Source organism: Dipodomys merriami, unplaced genomic scaffold (genome assembly GCF_024711535.1).
Source record: "Dipodomys merriami isolate MVZ:Mamm:240054 unplaced genomic scaffold, mDipMer1.0.p SCAF_104, whole genome shotgun sequence".
NCBI lineage: Eukaryota > Metazoa > Chordata > Mammalia > Rodentia > Heteromyidae > Dipodomys > Dipodomys merriami.
Genome location: NW_027202316.1, coordinates 735,140 through 754,113, shown reverse-complemented (window position 1 = coordinate 754,113; position 18,974 = coordinate 735,140). Strand labels below are relative to the sequence as shown.

General features: G+C 39.8%; 1 protein-coding gene across 7 annotated transcripts in view; it reads left to right on the top strand.

Annotated features, from left to right (window-relative positions):
• Window positions 1–18,974, top strand: part of Hecw1 (HECT, C2 and WW domain containing E3 ubiquitin protein ligase 1) — a 306,170-nt gene that overhangs the window by 179,611 nt on the left and 107,585 nt on the right. The gene's annotated exons all lie outside the window — the stretch shown is intronic.

Below are 18,974 nucleotides of genomic sequence, written 5' to 3'. Positions count from 1 at the left end.
AGCCCTGAACAGTTCTGTAACAAAAGAGGCTTTCTTTTCCTTAAAGTAATCTACTTTTTATCTTCACAGTGTTTTTTTTACTTAGTTCCAACTAAAACTGATTAGGCTACTTGAAAGTTGCAATCTCTTCCCTTTCCATAGATATTTTGTATGGTCATCTGAAAAGGCTGAACAAAACCTAAGGAAGACTTTGGCATGCAAAGGAGAAAAAGATTTTTTTATTCTAGATTTTTAAAAAGCTAGAGAAAGTCTTTGATATAGATATGAATGATTTAGAAAGGACTGTGACTCTAAACATAACAAAAAATACTGCTTTGCTATTTTAGAATTAAGTTTGGTAGTGTCCTAAAGGACACTGATCAAAGTGTTGGTGATAAACACTGAAATAAGTAAACTTCAGGATCCTGAAGGGTCCCATAGGACTGGATGCTAGCTTGGGTTCACTATAAAAAGGACACAGTAGGAACAGCAGGGAAAAAAAGGAGAGTCTTGCATATTTGATAGCAGAAAAAGTCAATTTAGAAAATGCCTCCCATATGCAGATCTGCCCTATGCCACTGTACAGCAAGTCATTTGGAAAAGGCCACCAGAGAGAGAGGCAGGAAGAGGATATCATATTGCTAATTCATCAGGGTCACTCACACCAAGTTTAGAGGCTGGACCACATATAGTCCAAGAATATACTTCTTATTGGGTTGTCGACTGGAAATTCTATCAGAGTTGTGGTATTTTGAATTATTCTTATCCTTTGCCTTAGATTGCAATTGTTGATTTATATTGCCTAGTGTCTCTTCTGGCTTTTTCTGTGAGAATTTGGAAGACAATGTATCAGTTTCCTTGTGAAGTGACTTTTGATAAGCTCATGTTCAGGCAGTGATATTCCTAGCCTAGCAGCCAAAGGGGGTTTAACCAGACATTGACAAGATTTCCCAAGATGTGAAATTATACTGTTTTCATTCATTGTTCTGTGTATAAAATTCCCCCAGTCAAAGAGACTTGGAGAACATTCATGTCCATTTTCCTCAAATCAATCCCATCAATTTCTACCTCTCATAATCTCAGCATATTCAGGCTGCTACAACCATGTTTTCAATCTATCCTCATGCCCAGGCCTGACTCTGGAAAGTTGGCTTCCCTGAAATATCTAGGGAAAACTGATGGGTTAATTTTTTTGATGTGGCTTTTAATCATAGTTATGGGTGTTAGTTAGCTTTCCATTACTGTAACAAAACATCTTAGATCATAACTTTGAAAGATGAAAAGGTCTATTTTGTCTTACTGTTTCAGAGGTTTTAGCCATGGTTGGTTGATCCCATTGTTGGGGGCCTGCGGTGAGACCGCGTTATGGTGGGAACAAAGCATGGAAGTCACTTATCTCATGGTGGCCAGGAAACAAAAGAGGGAAACAGGGACATGTGAGACCACAATATCCCCTCAAGAGCACCCCACCCCAATTATTAAGTTATTTCCACCATCCCTGCCTCCTTGTTTCCACCACTTGCCCATGGCTCCACAAGCTGGGGACAACAGTTCAGCACAAGGACATTCGAAGAATATGCCAGAACCAAGCTATCGCACCAGACAAGACTTTGAGTCAGTCTGTTTTCTTGGTGCCTTCTTAACAGGCCCATAATTTATTTTGACAGCATATCACCAGAAGTAGCCTAACCAGGCATGGAGGAGAGAGATCTCATCCATAAGCCTCAGAAGAAACAACTTCCCAGGACTTAGCCCCTTCAGTTCTAAAACTTCAGTTTCTTAATGAAATAAATGTATGCTAGGGAAGCGGGCAGTCTGAAATTATTTTATTGTACAATATCTGATTTTTTTTCACTTCTTTCCCTTATATGTATTTCTGTGAACCTTCTTCCTTGCAAGCACAATTTTAGAAAGCATTATGATTTGAAGAAGCTATATATCAAATGCTAGAGATAACACACAATAAAGGTGAATTTGAGTGGTTGTGCTAAAATTGTGCTTGTGATTTATTTCCATGCAAAGGAACAGTGTTGCCTAGACATTTATTAGAAGGTTTTATGATGATTTTTGAAAGGAGTACTTTATGAAACTTTCTGTCTATTGCAACATTACATTCAGTCTTCATTCCACAAAGTCAAATGTCGAATGGGAAAGCTGCTTTTAAGGGTAATAGAGAGAAGTTGAGGTTAGATGTTGACATAACGTGTGTGTACTTTCTTCCAGCTGAGAAACCACAGCCACATTTTGTCAGACTCTTAATCTGACGAATTGTTTTAAGATGCTCATTGCTTCTTACCTTTAATCGTCCTCTGGCAGCAACAAATCCCACCTGTGAAGCCCCCCCTCCCTCATTCACCAATGCATGTGGTTCTCAGGTTACTCAGCCTTGGCAATCTGCTCAGAACAGTTATTTTATACATATTTGTGTAACCTGTGGCTTCAATAATTCATTTTTGCATTCAGTGTAAATGTCTCTATATATGTCTCAGAGCTTTTCTGGGCATATAACACCAAACAAGACATATTCTCATCCTCAAAAGCCACTTCTCTGGGATGGGGTAAATCAATAATGGGAAACAGACAAGAAAATCGGCAGCAAGGAAGCCCGATTCTAATCCTCTGGCATCAGACACAAAGAGGACTTTTGGACTAACAAGTTTAAGAGTCTGATTGAGGGTTTTCCAGATGGAGAACACTAAACTTCAGGTACACCATAGCCACAATCTCGTACCCACCCTTTACTTTACTATGCTAATTTATCCCAGAGCATGTTATATTCATCTCTCCAACAAAAGTCTCTTTAGATTTTGTTCTTAGTCAAGCAGCAGAGTTTTGAATATGTGTTGCTTGGTAAAAGCATCAGACTTTTTCTAGAAGAGAAAGAAAGAATGAGGAGACAGAATGACATCAGCCATTCTCTTTCTAGAAAACTTTCCCAAGGTGCTATGCATCCTGTCTAAGCTATTAAGGGCCACTTAAGGAAGTTTGGGTTTTATCCTAAGCCCAAATTAAAGAGTTTGCTTTGTTTGGGGGCAAGAGACATGTAACACATACAAGTTCACACCACAGTCAAATGTGAGTTACTTCCTTAACCTATAAATTTAAGTGTATCTCAAGACAAATATTAGCAACATTTTCTCATCAAATATGAAAGCAGTTTAAAGTTCAGAGAAAGACTAAAGAGACCATCATGACACTATTGTTTTAGAAGTACAAGCTAGGCCTTAGGCGAGAGAAAGAAAAGAGAATCTAATATGGAGAAAAGATGGCAAAATTATCATCTCTAATAAATAACCTGATTATATTTTAATAAATAGAAAGTAATTTATTTTAGCTATTAGAAAAAATAACTGATCTCTAGTGCCTGGGCCCTGAGTTAAAGATCTGGGACTGGCCCCACAAAAGAAAAAAAAAAACATAAAAACTTCTAAAAAGAAAAAAGCATCAATTCTTGTTTAAAATTTCTTATAGTTTATACTCTGTTTTTCTTAGGTTAAATTTTATTTTATTGTAAAGATGATATACAGAGGGGTTATAGTTACATGAGCAAGGCAGTGAATACATTTCTTGTCAAACATTGTTACCTACTCCTCTGTTTTTCTCCTTTTCTCCCACTATCCCTTCCCTCCCCTATTCCTCCCTCCTTGTTCCCCTACCTGCTGAAGTTGTAAAGTTCATTTCCAATGTAGTGTATTATGAGTATCATTTTTTTCATTGGGTAATACTTTGTTCTTGTTTCTGCATTTCAAAAAAGCATCAATTCTATTTAAAAGAAAAAGGGTGAAGTTAAAAAGTGTTGAAACTAAAAGACAAAAGGATTAAAACTTGAGGGTAGGCAAATGTTTACAAACAAGACCACACTAAAGCTACCAGCACAACTATGTTTATTGCAGCATTATTTACCATAGCTAAGATATGGAACCAACCCAGATGCCCCTCAGTAGATGAATGGATCAAGAAAATGTGGTATATATACACAATGGAATTCTATGCCTCCATCAGAAAGAATGACATTGCCCCATTTGTTAGGAAATGGAAAAACTTGGAAAAAATTATATTAAATGAAGTAAGCCAGGCCCAAAGAAACATAGGTTCCATGGTTTCCCTTATTTGCAATATCTAGTATATGTATGAGTCAAGCGGAAAAGGTCAGATAATGTGATGTCAGGAAAATGAACCCTTAGATATGTATTTTAATGTTTTCGTTTCTTTCATGCATGTGTTTCTAACGCATTTATAAGATTATCTCTTTGTTGCTTTGTATGTCCATCCCCCACAGTATAACCCCTGCTTTCACTATATTTGATCTCGGTATAATTTGTGGAGGAGAAGTGGAAAAACAAGTCATTTAAGGATACAGGTGGACCTGTTGCAACAATGAGAAGTACAAGTTGTCATGTCCAAAACGAGCTTTACAACGTCGGTGCGGGGGGAGGGAGGGGGGAGGGGAAGGGGGGGAAGGAGAAGGATTGGGATTGGGAGGGAGGGGGGAGGCTGGGAAGGGATGTGAAGGGTAAACAAAGGAGGAGGCTGCAATGCTTGGTAAGAAATGTACGCATTATCCTGCCCATGTAATTGTAACCCCTCTGTACAGTATGTTCACAAATAAAATAAAATTAAATTTAAAAAAAAACTTGAGGGTAGGGACAAAAGGGGGAAAATAGAGGAAAACAAAAGAGGAGGTACATGGACCAGGAAGCATTATACTCATAAGCAAACATGGAATTGTATAACTACTTAATAGTAATAATTTTAAAAATTAGGCAACAGCTAACTTTCTCAATTACATAGAACTTATTATTACTAAAGAAAAGATTATCAAATCACTTGAAAAATAGGTAAGAACCTAAAATTAGTTTCTAAGGGAAAAATGTAATTTTCAATTAATACACGAAAAGATGCCCCACCAAGAGAGTAAAACACACACACACACACACACACACACACACACACACACACACACACACACACACACACACACACAAAACCTACAGATCAGGAGAAAAAGACAACAGAGAAAGTATTGATATCTAAATTATACTAATAATCTTTAAAACTCAGTACTGATAAAAATGAATAAATTGAAAAAGAGGCAAAGATCCAAACATCCCTTATCCAGAAAAGACAGGCAAAGAGCAAATAGACAAATGAAAAGATGCTCAACACTGAGGTCATGAGGAAACTGCCAATCAAAAGCGGGGCCTACTACTCCACACTGGTGAGGATGATCAAAATCCAAGCCACTGACACAATGCAGGGACCACCTGTGGAAGGAACTCTTTGCTTTCCACTGCTGATGGAAGTGAAAAATGAAGCAGCCACGTAGGAAGAAAGTTCCGACAGAGCTGAACATACACTGACAGTAGATTCCAGCAACCACATCCTTTGGTATTTACCCAAAGGAGTTCAACATTCATGTCCAAGAATGTTTACAGAAGTACAGAAACTTCACAATGTCGATGCAGGAGCAGGATGTGCTCTGTACAATGTTGTTGTTGTTGTTGTTGTTGGTGGTGGTGGTGGTGGTGGTTGGTCTTGGGGTTTGAACTCTTGGCCTGGACGCTGTCCCTCAGCTCTTCAGCTCAAGGTGAGCACTCAAATACCTCTTGAGCCACAGCATCACTTCCGGTTTTCTGAGTGGTTTATTGAAGATAAGAGTCTCAGGGCCTTTCCTGCCTGTGCTGGCTTTGAACCACGATCCTCAGATCTCAACCTCCTGAGTAGTTAAGATTATAGGCATGAGCCACCGGCACCTGGCATGAGATGACTATTTTTTAAAGAAGAACTTTTCTCTGTACTCTACCACTTGTGTGTGATAGGTGAAGGCAGAGTTACACACACTTCCTCGAGCATGTGAAACACAGAACTTACCCAGAAGACATAATTTCAACTGAATGGAGATTGGTTAGGAAATGAATTAGCTATAAAGACAAAGTGAAGTAATTATAAAGCTGGATTGTTTTATTATTTAAATATACCTTGTATGACTTCTTGTACCACTGAGTTAAACAAAAAAACAACTTGAGCTTTAGTAACAAATAAGCATTCTTAACAACTCTTAGCAACTCATATAAAAGCTTTTAAAAATGTGTCATGATATTTCAGTAAGATTAATTTATATCTCCTACCTACAAGGGCTAACGATGATCACTGATTACTGGGCTCTGGTTGTAACTAAAAACTGCATGGCTCAAACAAACAAAAAAAAAACAGGGCCTGGGAAGGTGGCTCAGTGGTAGAGCGCTTGCCTTGCATGCATGAGGCCCTGGGTTTGATTCCTCAGCACCACATAAGCAGAAAAGGCTGGAAGTGGCACTGTGGCTCAAGTAGTAGAGCACTAGCCTTGAGCTGAAGAGCTTAAGGACAGTGCCCAGGCCCAGAGTTCAGGCCCCACGACTGACAACAATAACCAAAAATACCCACAAAACATTGCCAGGTGCCAGAGATTCACTTCTGTAACCCTACCTACTCAGAAAGCTGAGGCCTGAGGATCATAGCTAGCCAACCAGGGCAGGAAAGTCTGTGAAACCCTTATCTCCAATTAACCACCAAAAGCTGGCAGTAGAGCTGTGGCTCTACTGTGGTAGAGCACCAACCTTGAGTAATACAGCTAAAGGACAGCACCAAGGCCTTGAGGTCAAATCCCTTTACCCACAACATTTCTTTTCTCATTACTCTGGAAGTTAAAAGTCAAAATTCATGGTATCTGCAGTCTTGTTGTCCCCTGGGCTCTCTCCTTGGCTAGCAGGAGGCTGCCTTCTTGCTGTGTCCTCATAGGACCTTTCCTTTATGTCATATGTGTATATCTCAGCTGTCTCTTTCTCTACTTAGTTTTGGTCAGAATCCCAACCACATGATCTCATGTAGCCTGAATTAACCCCTACACAGCTACATGAGGGTTAGTACTTCAATGTAGGAATTTTGGAGGGACACAATTCAATCCCTAACAGAAGTCCTTGGCCTAACTTAACTAGGTTTATACCAGCTCTCTTCTGCACAGTCCCTGTGTCCTAAGATGCTATGCATATCTCTGTATGTAAAATATAAAATATACATGAGCTTGATCTTCTCCACACAATCCAATAAATCAAATATGCATTTATTTATTAAAATCCTTAATCATGGAACTCTAGATGTCTTAAATTCTTTCATGAGAGCCAGGCATTGGTTGCTCATGCCTATAATCCTAGCTACTCAGGAAGCTGAAATCTAGAGAATCATAGTTAGAAACCAGCCAGGGCAGTAATGGAGACCATATCACCAAAATAACCAATAAAAAGCAGGCTGGATATTTTCACATTTTAAAAAAATAAAAAATTTTTAAAAAGCAGGCTGGAGGTATATCTCAGGAGTAGAATGTTAGCCAGTCAAGCAAGTTGAGCAAGAACAAGGCCTGGACTTCAAACCCTAGTACCAATAATGGTACAGTCCCTATGCAGTAGTTGTGCATCTTCAGCAAGCAGCTATGGTTGCTGTGTAGCTTCCTCAAGGCCTTTATATAGCTTTTTGCAACTGAAGCTGGTATATGCTAGCCTGGCTAGTTGGCTGCTAATCCTTTGCTTAAGGCAGCTGGGGCACTAGGGAAAGGCCTAACGGCTGTCAATTAGGAAGTCATATTGCCTGGCCCCAAATACCTCAGCTCTTTTAAATAAACACAAAGGGGTGCTTACAATAAAGGCTCATTATTAACATTAGTGATGGTTTAACAGTGCTGAACTCCTGCCCTGTTCCCCGAAGAGAGGTGACTTCTTCAGTCTCAATTTCGCCATCCAAAGAGCCTCAAAAGCTAGCAAAAACAAAGGCCTTTTATTATCTCCAGCTCTGGAATCAAGGCCTGGAATCTTAAGAAGTCTGCCAGCCTCAGTCAGATCAACTGGTATCATCTGAGCTGCATGTATTCTCAGGCCTGCCTGCACGGTGCCTCTTGCATAGTAGGTGCACAATAAATGCTCGTTACATTGGCAAAAGTGTGGTTTTAAAACAGTTTTGCAAAATCCTAAATAGGTCCTCTCTAAAACTCTTGAATTAACATTTCACAAAAGGATAAGGAGGTTCACATATAAAGATCCTGATTCTATATTTGCAACTTTTAGCTCTGGTGTTCAACTGCACGATACTTTTCTTCAGAAAAGCAAATATCTTGTGAAGTCATGAATTCATAGATCCCAGGGCTGATGTAAGCAAATGGCATTTGACCTGTGGCAGAGTGAACAAAGGTGGTAAGGGAAGAATTCCCAAAGGATGGGGACACGAGACCTAATTCCTGAGCAGAAGCCAAGAGAGTTGCCTCCTCACACCAATGACACTTTTCAAACCTAAGCAGCAATTTTGTAATGTCAATCAGTGCTTTTTGACTTTCTTGGTCAATGTGAAAGTGAAGTTCAGGTTGATGGACAAAACCACATAGCAAGTGAATCAATGAGCAAGCCCTCAGTGTTCATTTACTCAAGAGTCTGCTGTACATCTGCAACCTCACTAGCCCCCATGGTAATTAATCATAGGTCCTGGTAAGCCATTCAATCCCACTGGATAGCAAAAGTGTCTCGGGATTTGAAATGCTGTAGGCAACCAGGCACAACCAGCAATTCTAGACCAGGAGCTTTCTCTGGTGTTGTTTTGTGAAAGAGTGCAGAAAAAAAACTAGAATCAAATGCTTGCACTTTAATGCATAGAGATAACTTTTTTCTCCTTTTATGTTTTTTTTCAATTCTGTTAGCAAAGATGGCAGAATACCTTATATTAATGAAGTCCCTAGGCATATGGCTAGAGTATAAAGGCTCTGTGCTTGGCCAAAGGGAAGTCAGAATTATCAAGCAGTTCTAGGATCAAAGAGAAGTCTGATCCTGGGGATTTTTTTTATATTTTCCCTGGTGTAATAGATAATATTCCAGTCCAAGTTCTTGACAGTGTCTATATTTTATGATAGTGTCTCTGTTGGAAATTAAATATGACTGTATTTCACAGGCAATTAGGAGATCCCAGCCTTATTGTTTCATTTCTAAACACAATATGTGTATATATTCAGATATAGTCATTAATAAATAGTCACTGTTTTAAACAGTTCCTTGAGTTTAGAACATATTTAATTGTATTGGGTCATATATTTTTTACTTAGTATGTGCACCATATTTTCAGGTTTGGAAAAGTATTCTACTTTTTAAAAATTGTGAACCTGAGATTTAAAAAATCCGGTTGCTTGGAATTGGTATGCCTTTTCTCTTTTTGTATTTTAATGTTTTTTTCTTCCATGCATGTGTTTCTAACGCATTTATAAGATTATCTCTTTGTTGCTTTGTAGGTCCATCCCCCACAGTATAACCCCTGCTTTCACTATATTTGATGTCAGTATAACTTGTGGAGGAGATAGGGAAAAACCAGTTGTTTAAGGATACAGGTGGACCTGTTGCAACAATGAGAAGTACCCAAGTTGTCATGTCTAAATTTATTTTCATTCATTTTAAATAGTTATGCAAAGGCGTTTCAATTCAACATGTTGATTTATGAGTACAATGCATCTTGATCAATGTCACCCCTACCATCATTTTTCTCTTCATCTATCTGAAACTCACCCATCCCCTCAAATTGCCTGACTCTATTTTCACAAGTGAGCAATGAGTATTGTGACTATATTTGCTACCATGTCTCTCTCCATTTGTCCATAGCTCTCCCCTTAAAACCTAACCCACTTTAACAAACTATGTTTCAGCTTCCTGGCAGTAAAAGATACCTACATACACATGTTCACTACTTCACTATTCACCCTATCCAAGTTATTCATCATAGCCGAGTTATGTAGGCCATATGCTCCATCATGGACAAATGGATCACACTGTGGATACCATGAATGTGGTGTATATACAAACTACAATTATGTTCACACATCAGGAAGAATATTATATCACTTTCAGGGAAATAAATGGACCTGCAAAAAATATGTTGAGTGAATCAAGTTAGGCTCAGAAACACAAAAAGTACATGTTTTTCTCATATGTGGAAATTAGATCTAAAAAATATAAACATTTATGAAAATACATACAGGGCTATATGCATATGTACACAATTAAACTGACTAAAGTATGATATATACCGGGTGAGCGTTCCATGATATAGCTCTTTTGAATGAGTAGCTGACAGTTTAACAAAATGAATACCAAGAAGCTGATTCCTTATTCTTTTTTTCCTAGATCTTTCATTTCTAGAAATATCTAAGCCTTTTTAGTTTGCCTTTTCATTAATAAGCTTTTTTATTGTGAAAATACCATACAGAGGGGTTACAATTACATGAGCAAGGTAATGAGTACATTTCTTATCAAGCATTGTTGCCTCCTCCTTTGTTTCCTCTTACCATCCCTGCCCTCCCATTTGCCCCCCACTCCCCCGCCCCAGCCAAAGATGTAAAGTTCATTTTTCGACATAATGTCTCGGACATCTCATTGTTGCAATGGGTCCACCTGTATCCCTATTTAAATGATTTGTTTTTTCCCTTCCCCTCCCCAAATTATACCAACATCAAATACAGTGAAAACAGGGATTATACCATGAGAGAGGGACATACAAAGCAAAAAAGAAATCATCTTATAAATATTTTAGAAACAATAGCAAGAAAGAATGCTCATTTGAGTCCTTATCTTGGGGTTCATTTCGCCCAATATCAGCACCAGTATGAGATAAGTTTTCTTTCCCAGATATTTACCTGATTCACTCCCTCCCTTCCTGTAGGTCACTGCTTTAAATATCATTTCCTCTATTTTCACGCAAAGGTGCTCATGTAATTTGCTGATATTTGGCCCCTGTGCTCATCCAGACACATTACCTCCCTGTCTTGTTGTGGGATATTTTTTAGCACCTGCTAAAGCAGTAGCTTGAACATGTCAGGTGCCCTATAAAATCATTCTACCCAATAACCTTGGGTTCTTCAAGTCCTAGATTAGGTACTTTATAGCTTGGCAACCTTGTATAAGTTATTTAAGTTTCTAAAGCTTCAATTTCTCAATTTACATGCTATACATAAGTGAGTAAAAACAAAAAGAATCCCACTCACAGAGCTGTTGAAACAACCTCACAGGTTGTCTGTGGCTAAGATAAAATAATGCCTGTGCTAATCTCAGCTCTTTCTCACCTTACAGTAACCTAGAGTAAAAGTTAATTTCTACGAGTTCTGTAGCTGCATATCAGTTTTAGTGACAGCATAATAATCCAAATATATATGGATGATATGCAGAAAGTTTGAATGCTCCAAAAATAATAAAGCAGGAGCTTTATAGAGGTGTTTAATTAAAGAAATTCACTTAGCCCAGAATGATGTGTGGGATGGATGGATGGGGGAGGTAGGTGAATGAATGGATGGATGGGTGGATGGCTAGGTGTATTGATAGATGAATGAGTGGGTGGGTGGGTGGATGGATGGATGCATGTATGTATGTATATGTGTGTGTATGTATGTATGTATGTATGGATGGATGTATGGATGGATGGATGGCTAGGTGGATGGATGGATGGGTAGATGAATGGATGGATGATAAGGGATATTTCGAACAGACTAAATTGTGGATCTAGTGAGTATTTCTAAGAAACTAATTTGATCACAGCTACTACTGATTACTTCTAGAATAGAAATGTCTTTGTATTTAGTCTTATCTTTGGAAATCACAACTAGACAACCAGAGTGGGCCTGAGTTCCTCTCATGGTCCCTAGAAATGTAGGAGGAGGAAGATTGAGATTCTTGGATTTAAACTCATATGTAGTAAAAGATTACAAACTTTCCTGCCATAAGTGAGAGAAAAGGAAGTACCTATCGACTCATTCATCACATGATCCAACAGTCTGGAGACAGTAGCAGGGTCACCTCTGACCCCTCTACAGGGATGCATCAGCTACTGCAAGCAAACATATAGGTTGTGTGTCTTAGGGACACCTGAAGCCAGTTCTTCAATGTTAGTAGGCTATTTCCATTTTCTCTCAGAATAAAAGTCTCCTCAAAACCTGTCCCAAGACAAAAGACATTGCATTGGCAAGAAAAAAATGAGCATGTCTGCCAAAATTTTTAAATGATTATTTTAATTCTTTCTTTCTCTTTCTTTCTTTCTTTCTTTCTTTCTTTCTTTCTTTCTTTCTTTCTTTCTTTCTTTCTTTCTTCCTTCCTTTCTTTCTTTCTTTCTTTCTTTATTCCTTCCTTCCTTCCTTCTTTCCTTCCTTCCTTCTTTCTTTCTTTAGTCCTTTCTTCTTCTTCTTTTTTTTTTTTTTTTTTTTTTTGGCTAAGCCTGGGGTCTGGGCACTGTCCCCGAATCTCTTTGTGTTCCAGACTAGTGCTCTACCACTTGAGCCACAGCACCAGCTTTTTCTGAGTAGTTTCTTGGTGGTGAGTCTCACGGACTTTTTTGCCCTGGCTAGCTTCAAAGTGCAATCCTCAGATCTCAGCCTCCTGAATAGCCAGGATTACAGGCGTGAGCCCCAGCACCTAGGCTCTTTAATCAATTTTTTTATATGTTCACATGGGGATACAACTTAAGAAATTTTTAAAGCAATTCACTGAGGAGAAGAGAGAAAGATCTATGTGAAAGCACCACCATTTTTAGACATATTTGCAGAAACATATAAGGAATGAGCTGTAAATATTATCAGGGTTTTACTGTTACACTCAGATAGATAAACCTTGTTCAGCCTGCTCTGGATTACCCCTCCAAATTGCTGAGCTATTGAGTGAGAGGGTGGAGGCTGTACGGCTTGTGCTCTGTGCACAGTGTAACCCATTTCTCTAATCAGAGTGTTGACCCAGTTGGAACCATTGCTGACACACTTCCGATGCTTTAATTTACGCAAAGGTTTTGTAGTACTTCAATTTAATAATGGCTTCCCAACATGAAACTAAGATAGCTATTTTTTCCCCTCCATTTTCATATGCCTAGATATAAACAGCTAAATTGTTCCTCTCACAGCCTTAAGTGAGTTTAAATAATAATATGCAAAACACAGATCTGGAAGGTCAATACTTGTCAAGAATTTCTGAATTTGTAAGAACAAGATTCTAAATTCAAAGAGAATGCAAAGAAAGGGATCCAGTCTCTCCTGCAACTGATTTTTCTCTTCCTCAACCAACACCCTCTTTCAGTCAGTCATGAAATCACTCATTTACCACTTAACAGTACTGGGCTCATCTCTCCCCTCCCCTCATTCTCTCCCCTCTCTTTCCCTCCTTTTCTCTCTTCCCCCTCTCCCCTCCCTTCCAGTCCCCTCCTCCTCTCTCTCCTCCCCTCTCCTTCCCTCTCCTCCCCTCTCCTCTCCTCCCCTTCTCTCTGCTCATCTAATCTTTCCCAGCATCTTCAGAGCCTCATCACTCACCTCAATGATCACACCTGCCTCCAGATTAGTCTTTCTTGCCTCTATTACATCATCTACCTTTGGGATTCTCATTCTTGAGTGTACATCGGATTTGTGAGGTGGGGGGGGGGTGCTGGGATGACCCTCCCTCTGCGTTAGAGCAATCCTTAAGTGCCAATCTATCCATTCTATCCATTACACTCACTGTCCAAAGCATTGCAATTGTCTACCATGAATATGTGTAATTGAAGTTAACCCATTACTATAGAGCAATAAAAACCAAATCAAACCATCTATAGCTTTCTCTAACCTAGAGGGTGAAGTTCAAATTTCTAAACCTACACTATAATAAAAGTAAACATGAATAAATTAATTGAAACATGCAATCATGGCAAAATAGTCTCCAGTCCTGTCCTTTGAACAGATGCACAACACATTCCTACTATTCAGGCCAGTTCTGAATTCTTTTATGAGCCAATTACCTCATCATAAATATGTTCTTATATGTCTGTATAGATCCTACTACTCTTGTCTCTCTGGATAACCTTGACTAATATCCTTCCAGTCCAACTGCTTCAGCTGAGCTGAATCTCCCTGTAGATTTCTAAGCCACCAAGTCAAACCCTGGATGTTCCGCAGATTTCACTGGGTTCAGATAATCAGTTATCTTGTCTCTTAACCATCAGTTCCTTAACTGGGTGTCAGTGGCTCACACCTACTACTCACACCTAACCACTCAGAAGGCTGACATCTGAGGATAGTGGCTCAAAGCCAACCCAGGCAGGAAAATCTGTGATACTTCTATCTCCAACAAATTACTCAGAAAAAGCTGGAAGTGGTGCTTTGGCTCAAGTTCCAACCTTGAACACAAAGAGGTTCAGGGACAATGCCCAGGGTCTGAGTTCAAGCCCCAGGACCAGCAAAAAAAAAATCCGTTCCTTAACAAAAGATGGCCATTGTCCACTGCCTTCCCAGGGTCACAGGACAAAGGACAAGTAGACAAACTCCCTCTGTGATTCTCACAGCATCCCTGTACACCCATCTAAGTCCTGTTCTCTCCATCCATACACTTTTGCAGACTGTCCTTGTGATGTTTCCCTTTGGATTTTGGAGTGTAGTAGAGCATGGTTTAGCATAATAAAAGCATGACCTGTCAATGCATAAGTTCATAAAGTGACTTCAAATGTGAAAGGAATGAAGGACATAAAAGAATCTTCCAGGAGACTAAAGGAGTATGCTCTGTGTATGTGTGTGTGTGTGTGTGTGTGTGTGTGTGTGTGTGTGTGTGTGTGTGTGTGTGTGTGTGTATGTGTGTGTGTGTAACTTAATCTGGATGTATATTTTCAAAAAGTTGGGAAACAAAAAAATTATTTGAGGCAGTTATATTTTAGACAATTTTATTATCTATGTATATATATATATATATATATATATGTATGTGTATTACTATCAAAACATTTTCCCAAGTGCTTTAAATTGAAAAATCATGAGCTCCCAAAATGTTCCCCCTACAAAGTGTCCTCAAAGTCTAGAAATACAGGAAACTCGTGTGTGTGTGTGTGTGTGTGTGTGTGTGTGTGTGTGTGTGTGTGTGTGTGTGTGTGTGTGTGTGTGTTTCGGTATACTCCAAAAAAGGATTTCAGGCCACTTACAGAATAAAATAGAATTACTTTTATCCAGTAACAAGTAGAGCTCCAGGATCCGCCAAATGCTCTGTACCCCTGGCAGGGCATGTAGCACTGTGACCTCAGTGGCGAACTGAGCTCTATGTGTTTGCCAAAAGGGAACCAGGCCAAGTACATACTTCAGGACCCCCAGGGGATGCAATGTGGACATAGCTACTCAGAGAAATTCAACTGTGGTTGGTTCTACCACCAGGAGGACATTTTGCCTTCCAAGGAAAAGAAAAAAAGCTAAAGAAAAAAAAAATGAAAGGTTTTATGAATAGTATGTTACAAATGATTACAAAGTTTGCCTATAGCTCTAATAGGTCAGAAACCCAGCATACATGGGTAGATTCTCTGCTCATTGTTGTGCAATATAAATAACATGTGGAGCAGGGTGAGTTCTCCTCAGGAAGACTTCAGTAGAATCCTGCTTGGAGTGCCTTCTTGTGGGCAGAATTCTGTTCCGGTGGTTGCAGGACTGAGGTTTCTGTCTCCATGCTGGCTCAGTTGGAACCACTCTCAGCTCCAAGAGTTTCTTGCCTTGGTCCCTTCCACCTTCCAGCCAGCAGTCCTATGCTCATCCCTTCTCACTTTGTATTTCTGACTTCTTCTTTCCCTTCTCTCACCTATATGTGATTGGTTAGCTTGTTCCTTATACTCTTCCTTTCTTGGAGTTAATGCATACATACAACATAGCCTAATCACAAGAGAAAATACTATATGTTTACTGCAGAAGCAGGATAATTCTACATGTCAAAATATCTCAAAGCACCCCCTGGGACCCAGGACTTGGAGATTCAAGGTAGAGGAAGAAAGATGGCCAAGTCATTCCAACTCATCCCAAAGTTTCTAACTACCCTCAGAAACAGAAATGCCTCCCAGAGGTATACATTAACCCAAATGCACAGCACTGCCTTGGCTCAAATGCCTTGGTTCCCATGAGTGGCTAAGTTCACCCTGATCCTAAAATAATCAGACATACACTCAGAACTCCCTGTAGATGCTTTCCACCTTGAATGAGACCCTTTCAGAAAAAATTTCCCAGCAAATAGATTCATTTCCCCTCCATGACAAAGTGAGGGCTCTGTGTTCTGGAGTCTGGCACTGCCAGCTCTGTGACCCCAGGCAGTTCCTCTGATTGGCCTTTTTATGATTTGTGTCCTTCAGCTATAAAGTGAGAACTCTATTAGACAATCTGCTTGTGTAATTTTTCTCAGTAAAAGTCAGAGGTTAGGTAACAGCATAGATGGTAACAACTTGGCCTAGTTTAGAGCACTTACTCCATTCCAGACTTTGTGTTACATGTTTTATAGTCATTAGTTCTTTCAGCTCTCAGAGATCAGCAAATTAGGCTTCATTGTCCATTTAAAACATGGAGAGGAAGGGAAAAGAACTTGACCATTACAGCTGTTGGTTGCGTTGGTGGAGACCACACAGCAGATCTGAGCTTGTCCCTGCCCCTGTCCCTCTCCTATCTCAAGAAATTTCAACTTCCATTCTTGAATTTTTAATCTCCTTGCAAGTGGGAATAAAGAACTTTAGTTGGTTAGTATGCTGTGTAAATTCTACTTCAGCAAATTCAATTCTAAGGTGCCTTAAACTTTAGGACCAATCGTTGATCTTTGTAACACGAATCTACGAAAAAGCTTCGCAATTATAAGTATATACATACAACAGTAATCAGCTGCACCTTGATTTCAAAGGTGCTAAAATACAATGCAATAGATGTCTTAGAAGAGATGAAATAATCACAAACTAGGAAGGCCTGGTGCTTCTAATGAGCTGTTTCTCAGCTCCTGCTGTTCGGTGCTAAACATTCTGATTCTTTCAAAGACATTTGAATAAACAACTTCTGAATTAACTCTTAACTTCCATGGACTTCTCTAATCCTCCAAAATCTGTAAGATCCCTAGAATTCACTACTCAAGTCCAGAGATGCATCTCGTTTGTCCTTCCTTCACTAATTTCAATGACAAAAGCACCATGCTTTGGTCATTTATTTGACTTGCACATTCTTTTGAAGGCTCTCATATACATATAAATTTAGCAAAACTTTCAACTTTAATGAAACTCCCTCCTATGGCTTTCTCTCATTGATTGGCTCTTGGATGAATTCCGTTTCTAGATCCAAAGAGCCCACATGAGATCTAGGAGGGGTGTACAAGGAATCTCTTTCTCCACTAAAGAATATTAGCATGTTTTCTTTAACTAGTTATCCATCTGATTTTGTTTCTCAAGGTGGCTTCATAGTCTATTGGATTACCCAATAGACTTTGAAAGCCACCATCCCAGAAGACCACACAAACACACGATGACATACAGGAAAAAAAGAGTTTTATTGTCAGCAGAGCTGACAAGGCAGGCAACCTCCCCCACAGGAGAGGGGAAAATGGCCCATGTCCTTTGTTCAGGGTCACATTTATAGTCAGGGACTAGGGGCAGGAAGTAAGGAAAGTCCTCTGTGTGTGTACAGCTGAACACTAAAGCTGGCACGTAGCCGGGGCTGGTTTTCTGATTATAACAGTTACACTTAGGCAGCATTCCCGATGCAGCTGGGAGCTAGGGGTAAAACATGGCTCCAGGAAGTACAGTGGGAGGAATGACCAGGGCTGAAGGCCAGCTGCAGTTAGGCCTAGCCAGATCAACTGGTTTTGAGGGAGGGGCTAAGGACCTGACATGGAGGGGGCATGCTAACAGACTTTAGGGCACAAAAGATACTGAACTTTAGGGAAATTGCTGATCTCTGAGATAACCCTTTAATTTGGATGGTTGGTATGGAACAGCTTACTGCTCCTTTGCATCTGATTTTTCAATTCTGTTGTCAATCATGGAGTCTCATACCTGTCATATAGTAGCAGATCCGAGTTATCTGGATGAGGTGAAACAGACCAAGCCTTAGCAAAGTCAAGAATTTCAATTTCTGATATCACTAATTGAATTTTTTCATTTTTTGATCGATCGAAGGGCTTGAACTCTGGGCTTGGGCGCTATCCCTGTGCTCTTCAGCTCAAGGCGAGTGCTATTCTGCTTGAGCCACAGCGCCGCTTCCAGATTTCTAGTGGTTTATTGGCGATAAGAGTCTCGCAGACTTTCCTGCCCAGGCTGGCTTCGAACCGTGATCCTCAGATCTCAGCCTCCTGAGTAGCTAGGATTACAGGCGTGAGCCACCGGCGCCTGGCTACTAATTGAATTTTTTTAAGTCAACTTTTAGGGGAAAGTAGACATTTCTGAGATTATTTGGGGATCTTTACAGGTGTAGAAACTGAGTTACCGTATCAAAATGAGTAGAATATGGCCACAGTCCTGAGAAAGGCCTTGTACTCTCTATAGTTTTTATTTACCTAAAGGAAGAAAGTGGAGGACTGGGCCGCTCAGGGAAGCAGCTCAGATAAATCTTTGAAATCTCCTTTGTTGCCTATATGTGCATGCACATTTGCCTTCAGCATTATATTTCTTTGTTTTGAAAAACAAAATGTTCTACCCAAAACTTTGAATAGTGTCACTGCCCCCAAAACAGACACCATTACTTCTAGGTGTGCAGGGCAGCCTGTAGGAATGAGAGCCCCTACCTAAATAAGCCTGGGAAAGCTGCAAGTGGAGGAAGTAGGCCAACATGCCTGTAGGACTGCGTGACTAGACACCATGGAGTATTTTTAGAAACAGCCTCATCTTTCATGCAGGGATACTCTGTAAAGGAAAGGTAGAATTTCAATAGTGTAGAAGAGAACCAATGAACAGGAATGAGAGAGAAAACATGTGAGTTGATCCCACAATTCTTAATTCCCTTCCCAAATCCTCGCAATAGCCTACCCAATCCTCTACCCATTCCCACCAGCCACCAGTTTAGAATCTGATAAGCCATAGGTTTTTTTGTCTGTGGTGGAAACATTTGTGAGCACAATGTTTCATTGGAGACAGATGGGGCAGCTCAGCCCAGTGCACAGTGGTTAGAATAAAAATGGTTGACATGGGACAAGCCACCCAGCAAAGGAAACAGGTCTGACCTGAGG